The 6,595-nt window shown below is 40.2% G+C and overlaps 1 protein-coding gene across 1 annotated transcript in view; it reads right to left on the bottom strand.

Annotated features, from left to right (window-relative positions):
* LOC122809620 (gastrula zinc finger protein XlCGF26.1-like) overlaps positions 1-4,052 on the bottom strand; it is a 508,886-nt gene extending 504,834 nt beyond the window's left edge. Inside the window, exon 1 of the mRNA XM_044081256.1 lies at positions 3,840-4,052. The gene's annotated coding sequence lies outside the window, so the exon portion shown is untranslated. The remainder of the gene's footprint in view (positions 1-3,839) is intronic.
* Positions 4,053-6,595: the final 2,543 nt, after the last annotated feature.

The following is a 6,595-nucleotide window of genomic DNA, read 5'->3' as shown; positions in this document are numbered from 1 at the left end:
ATTCTTTACACAACTATAGAAGGCCCTGTGGTTGTGTTTACTATCTGCTGCAATTCTGTTTTCATAGCTAGCTTTTGAGGATTTGATGAGGGATCTCAACCTTTTGTTGAGGCTGATAAGGGATTTTTTCCAGTTTGGGACTTCACCTTATTCCATATCAGTTTCCTTTTTCTGTTGTAGAGTTTTCTTATGGCAGGGGACCACCAGATTGGCTTCCTTGTTTTGGAAAAGAGCGTCTTGGTTCTATTGGGTAAGGCGAAAGCCATGCATTTGTGTACATTTTCGTACAGTGAATTGGTGTATGATTTGGCAGTCATGCAACTATTGTCCATTTGCATTGGTGCTATGAAGTTAGCCACCTCTGTTTTTAGGAGTCCAAAGTTAGCTTTGGAGAAGTTTTTCATGGTGGTTACCTTTGTGGGGGTGGGGGGTGGGGGGGGGGTTTCCAAAGCGATTAGTTTGTAGTCAGATCTAACCAGGGAGGCGGTGTAGAGCAACAGTTGCCCATGTTAGTAATGACCAGGTCAAGGATGTTGCTACCTCTAGTGGGGGTGAGAACAAGCTGGTCCAGGGCATTGGAATTAATGAATTCCAGGAAATGTTGGGCAAGTGTATTGGTATGGGAGTAGTTTTCCCAGTTAATGGAGAGGTAGTTGAAGTCGCCCAGTACGAGAGTGTTAGGTTGAACCCTAATATTCTCCAGGGTGCTTAGGAACGTGGTGTGCGAGTCTTGGGACATGGTTTGGGACCTATAGCAGGCTACGACCCGAATTGCTGTCTTACCATAAAAATAAACAAAACAAAGTAACCAGCAAGATATAACTAGGGTAGAGAAGGCTGTGGGAAACAAGAGGTGTACAAAGCAGCATGGGTGCCCTTGTGAGGAAAGTGTAACTTGTTTTTAATAGTATACTACTGTAGTGCTGCGCAGCACACAAAATGGTGAGAAGAGGAGGGAGAAAGGGCTTTGTATTAGAACATTACCCCACTGCGATTTTCGCACAGGAATAGGTGTGGCCTGCATGATTAACAGGGCAATCCCATGTGATGTTGCATGGTAATCATGGGTGAGTGACAATCCATGCAGATTATCAAGTGGCCTGGTCAATATTCATCACATGATCGTATTTTGGCGCATACCTCTCAACCTGTTAGAGCAAGAAATCTGGACAAAGTCACCAATAATGAGGGGACAAAGGCCCCAAAATAGGGAAACTTTTTAAATATTGCTCTTACCAACTTAGAAAATTGATAAAATAACAGGTTTTGCATCAGCATGAATTTTCTGAAGGGTATGAAGTCTAAAACTGAAATGTCTGTCTGCTGCTACTATTGATAAAACCCCTGAAGATGTTTCTGATAGTTTTAACCAATTCTTTACTGAGACAATTCAAGCCCTAGCTAGCCAACTACCTCTAGCTCCCCTGGTCCTGAAAGTAGCACCCCTAGAAACCTACTTGCGCTCAGCTTCCAACCAGTCGCCACTTCACTTATCCGTACCTTGATCATAAAATTAAAACCCACTACACTTTCTGCTGATCAACTCCCTGCCGAGTACCTACAAAAATCAGCTGATGCTATTGCTTACCCAGTCTCAATACTAATCAATCGAACCATAGTAGAAGCTAAAATTCCCACCATCTGGAAAATATCCTATGTAATCCCACTTCACAAAGGAGGCAGCTCTACTGAATTCTCCAATTATAGGCCAATAGCTATACTCTCTCCACTTGCAAAGATTATGGAAAAATGTATTCATAGACAACTCATGCACCACCTAATCCAAAATCGCATTATGGCAGACACTCAGCATGGCTTCCGTCCTCATCACAGCACTACTTCAGCCCTCCTAGCCTTTACTAACACCATAAACCATAATCGCAACAATAATTATATATCCTCAGCCCTCTTTTGGATCTTTCCAAGGCATTCGATATGGTTGATCACCAACTTTAATCCACACCCTGCAAACATTCTGTCTAGATACTGGAGCCCTCCAATGGTTTCAATCCTACCTGAATGGTCGACAGCAGGCTGTCCTCTGGCAGAACAAACTCTCTAACCTTCTACCCAACACCCTTGGAGTACCACAAGGCTCTATACTAGGGCCCTTGCTGTTCTCCATCTTCATTAACGACCTTTATACTGTCATCCCAAAAGTCAGCTGTATCCAATATGCTGATGACTCTACTTTGATTTGCTCAGCCACATCTTCAGTAGAGTTATGGTCAGCTACCCAGACCACCTTTAATACAATAGAAAACTGGCTTTCTGAACATTGTCTGATCCTAAATCCCAATGTTATTTTCACCAACACTTAGGTCTACCGCTTTCACCTTTACCATAAAATCAAATGATGGCACAATAATCTCCCCTGACCCATCTACAAAACTATTAGGTGTCATCATAGACAATAATCTCAAATTTGACCTACATGTTAACCAAACTATCAAAACCATCAATAAAAAACTAGGGTCACTTTACAGAATAAAAGCCTTCCTAACCCCTCCAGCTAAAATTGCCATAGCTCGCTCTCACCTTCTTTCAACCCTTCTGTATGCATCCCCTCTACTCTCGAATTTGAACAAGACTGTCTTTAACAAACTCTCAATTTGCGACAACCACATTGCCAGGTTTGCCACTGGGCTGCCTTTTAGGACACATCATTGCATCAATCTAAATCAGCTTGGTTGGCTTGAACTACCTAGCCTAATCCAGTATAACCAACTGATTATGGCCTATAAAATCCTCTATAATCCGGACAATACTCCTGTACTTAAAAATATTATCACCCCCTATAACAATCCTAGACAGCTTCGATCCTCTAACAAACTACTAATTCAGACTAGCAAAATTAATAACACAGCCGGTGATTCTCTCTTTGCAAACTCTGTAAGTAGATCCTGGAACTCTCTTCCAGCTGATATTACCTTACTTTCCACCTTAGGTCAATTTAAAACTAGACTCAAACAACATTTGTCACTTAACTGGCTATGTCAATGTATCAAGCCAGGCTAACTCGAATGTGTAAAAATCTGTTAACCAGTTTACTGTGTAATTTAATTTAATCCTGACTTGTGCTCAGGACTAACTGTAACCTGTGGAACTTATTTAACTTGCTTACTTATGTAATCTCTGTAAATAGTCTGTTTGTAATATGTAATGCTGGTATTATGTAATGCTGTATCTGCTTACCCTTGGAGCTTTTCTCCCCGGGCCTCCGCTGAAAATGGACATGCATCCAGTCGGACTATCCCGGTCAACAAATGTAAAATAAATAAATAAATAAATATTAATGAGAAACACTACTGCAAAACAAGTTTGGGATAGCCTAGAATTAAGACTCACGGGGAAAAGAGACAGCATACTAAAAGAACTGGTTGGTCACATACCTCTTAGAGCAAAAAATCTGGACAAAGCCAATAAAAGTGGGACAAAGATCCAAAAATGGGGACAATTTTTAAATATAGCTCTTACAAACCTAGAAAGTTGATAAAACAGCTTTTGCATTAGCATGAATTTTCAGAAGGGTATGAAGTCCAAAACTCAAATGTCTGTCATTATTTTCAAACTTCAATGTTTAATGATTTGCCACTAACTTGTGAGAAAAACACATTTTATGAAAAACGACCAAAAATATGTGACAAAAATCTGGACAGTCTGCGAAAATCTCTAAAGTTGAGGGGTATGGACCTCGGTCATAAAATCATTTATACTCAGATTTGCTTTGTCCTTTTGTTTCTATATCCCCTTTTATACTTTGAAAGCATATTTGTTTTGTCAGTTCCTGAACTAATCAGCTAGTTACACGTAGATATAAAAGCTAAGCATTCACGTACCTCTAAATTCACGATCCACCTTTTTAGTTTTAGCACACCTCTGTGACTTCAGCTCACCACTTTAAAAAATAAATAGCTACCAACTAACCACAAATTTGATAAGAAAAAAATAACTGCTAATACAAAAAAAATAAATAAATAAAAATAAACTTTCCCGAAATTCTGTAGCTAGTTAAAACCAAGTTCTACACGTCTTCCAATTGCACTTAACAAAAAAAAAAAAAAAAAAAAACATTTCCTGTCCGCTTGTGAAATGGGCTCTCTCTGACAGTCAAATCAGTGTATTAATATTCATGAACTCTCCAGTTTGAGAGGTGGACCTTTAACGTGTTGTATTTCAATAAATGTACACCCAAGTTTGGTCTGTTCTCCAGAATGCAGGACCGATCAGGGGCGATGTTTGTTATTTTATTTGTATTTGAAAATGTGAACAATATTAATGATGACCTAAACCATTCAAACTTGTCATAGTACCACACTTTAATTAACTGTATTACATATCTCTGTCTCTCTCTTTTACTTTGTTTACACCACATGTTCTTAGAGTGTAACGGAGCGAGCCTTTCTAAACACGTACAAGTACTGTGCGTGAATCTCCTTATACAAAAAGCGTGTACTGCACTGTCCAGAAACAGAATGAAAACTCCACCACCATAAAAAAAAAATCACAACTAGACTTGAAATAATGACGGTGTGTCTTATTACATTACTCCTGCATTATGGATTTGAAGTTAATTGCACACCCGTAATTGACACATATAACTGAATTCTAAATGAAATTAAAAAAATGTATTTCTCGCAAAAAACAAATCTTTAGCCTGTTCTTGCACTAGCATTCTTTTCCTTTTTTTTCTTTTCAGTAAAGCCTGAACATAAGAAATCATGGAGAATCTCAATTTGCTCTGTAACCCTGTGGTACATCTTTCAATCGTTGACCACTTCCAAGTACAGGACTATATTTCCTCTAAATGAATACCACACTATTTCACGATACAAATAATATATTAAAATATGTAACTGAATCCCAAATACCTACTATAGTTTGGACTTGCTTAGCCCTCATCTGAACCTGCTACCTGGGGAAGGAGGTAGTAGGCTGGCCGCATCATTTGAAAATCCCTGGCTTAAGCCTGGCACAAGTCAGAGACTGGTATTGGTAGCCTTCTCTTGGCTTATTCCTATATTACTTTTGTTTAATATTTATTTATCTGGAAAGTCCGACTTGAAACGGAGCCAATTTTCAGCGTAGGTTGGGAGAGAAAGGCTCCAAAACACGTGTTGTGGGAGAAAACCCACACGAACACAGGGAAACCATGCAGACTCTGAACAGAAATCACCCCAGCCGAGAATCAGACTCATCTTGCTGTGAGGTGACAACGTTACCGCTGCAGAGCTACGCAGTTCAATGGTTGATTTATTTCATTCTAACAGCCAAGGGGATCCTACTGCCTATCTATATCAAACAAAGCTCCTCATTAGCACTCTTCAAGAAAATTCTTGATGATTGGATTAGAAATAGGAAATTCACCCTGGGGATCACCTCTGTGGCTCTGCTCGACAGTGGCACAGGAAAATAATGTTCTTGGGTGGCAAAAGCCAGAGTACCTTTTTGGCTGGGCTTGTATAGGCCCCAGGGCCAATAGCCTAGACCATACTATGAACCTACTGAGATTGGGGTCAAGTACCGGTGAAGTTTTGACAGGAGACATAACTTGTGAGCAGGGCATACGCACACACATACTGATGTGCACATGTGCTTGTGTGTGTGTGTGTGTGTGTGTGTGTGTGTGTGTGTGTGTGTGTGAGTGGGGGGGGTACAAATTTCATCGAAGGCTTATTTCACTGAGCGAACACAGCTAACCGAAAAGTCATCCCATCGAGTCGCAATTGATAGAAAATATTACATACAGCAAATATATTGTTATGGCTGTGCCCTGGCCCAGCAAGGAGCCTCATTCCTCACTACTAACACCAGGGTGGGCATCTCATATGAGAGGGAAGGATAATCAATACACACAGTAAAGTACAGTTTCCCTTAAGTGCACACAGATATCACAGTCAGTCTGTGGCTGGTTGCTCTCTTGCTCCCCAGGTCCCCAATAAGTCTCCCCACTGGCACAGCTATAGGGTCCAGATCTCAGATAGCTGGCAAGCTAACCTCCAGTACCCTCTCTGTCCCACCAGTGCTTGGTGTCCCTGCCCAGGTAGCTGAAACACCACACACACTTTGAGATAAGTATTTATACAACTTCACACACACTCCTGGGAAAGGCTGACACAGATTCTCCAGCTGTGCCCATTTACCCATACTATACGGTAGTAATTACTGCCACCACCAGCTAATACTTATCAGCTACGCAAAGGCCCTTAAAAGGGTGTCCAGTTATTACTGTGCAATATCATTATCCAATTGGTGTGATTAATCAGTCTAAGGCTTATTAGAGTGGCTTTGTACAATAAACTCTATAAATATGCAATGCACTCTAGAGCTTAACTTGTCTCTACACAAACCAGCCACAGGTAAAAGGTTTTTAAAATATTTAATAATACTAAAAACACAAGACAATACTACTACACCACAGTGGTATCCAAGAGTTCAGAGATCACACAGAAATTTAAAACAATACAGTAGGAAAGTTCTGATATAACAGAAAAACACAAGTCTAATCTTTATAGTCCTAGCTATTTCTACCAGAAAACATACTTCTAAGATACTACTTACATAAAGAGAGCATAAGGCAGTGCTGAGAGTGGGA

The sequence above is a fragment of the Protopterus annectens genome, chromosome 1.part1 (genome assembly GCF_019279795.1).
Source record: "Protopterus annectens isolate FY-2018-M chromosome 1.part1, PAN1.0, whole genome shotgun sequence".
Lineage (NCBI taxonomy): Eukaryota > Metazoa > Chordata > Ceratodontiformes > Protopteridae > Protopterus > Protopterus annectens.
Note: the sequence above shows the minus strand (reverse complement) of the source record. Positions and strands in the feature narration are given on the sequence as shown.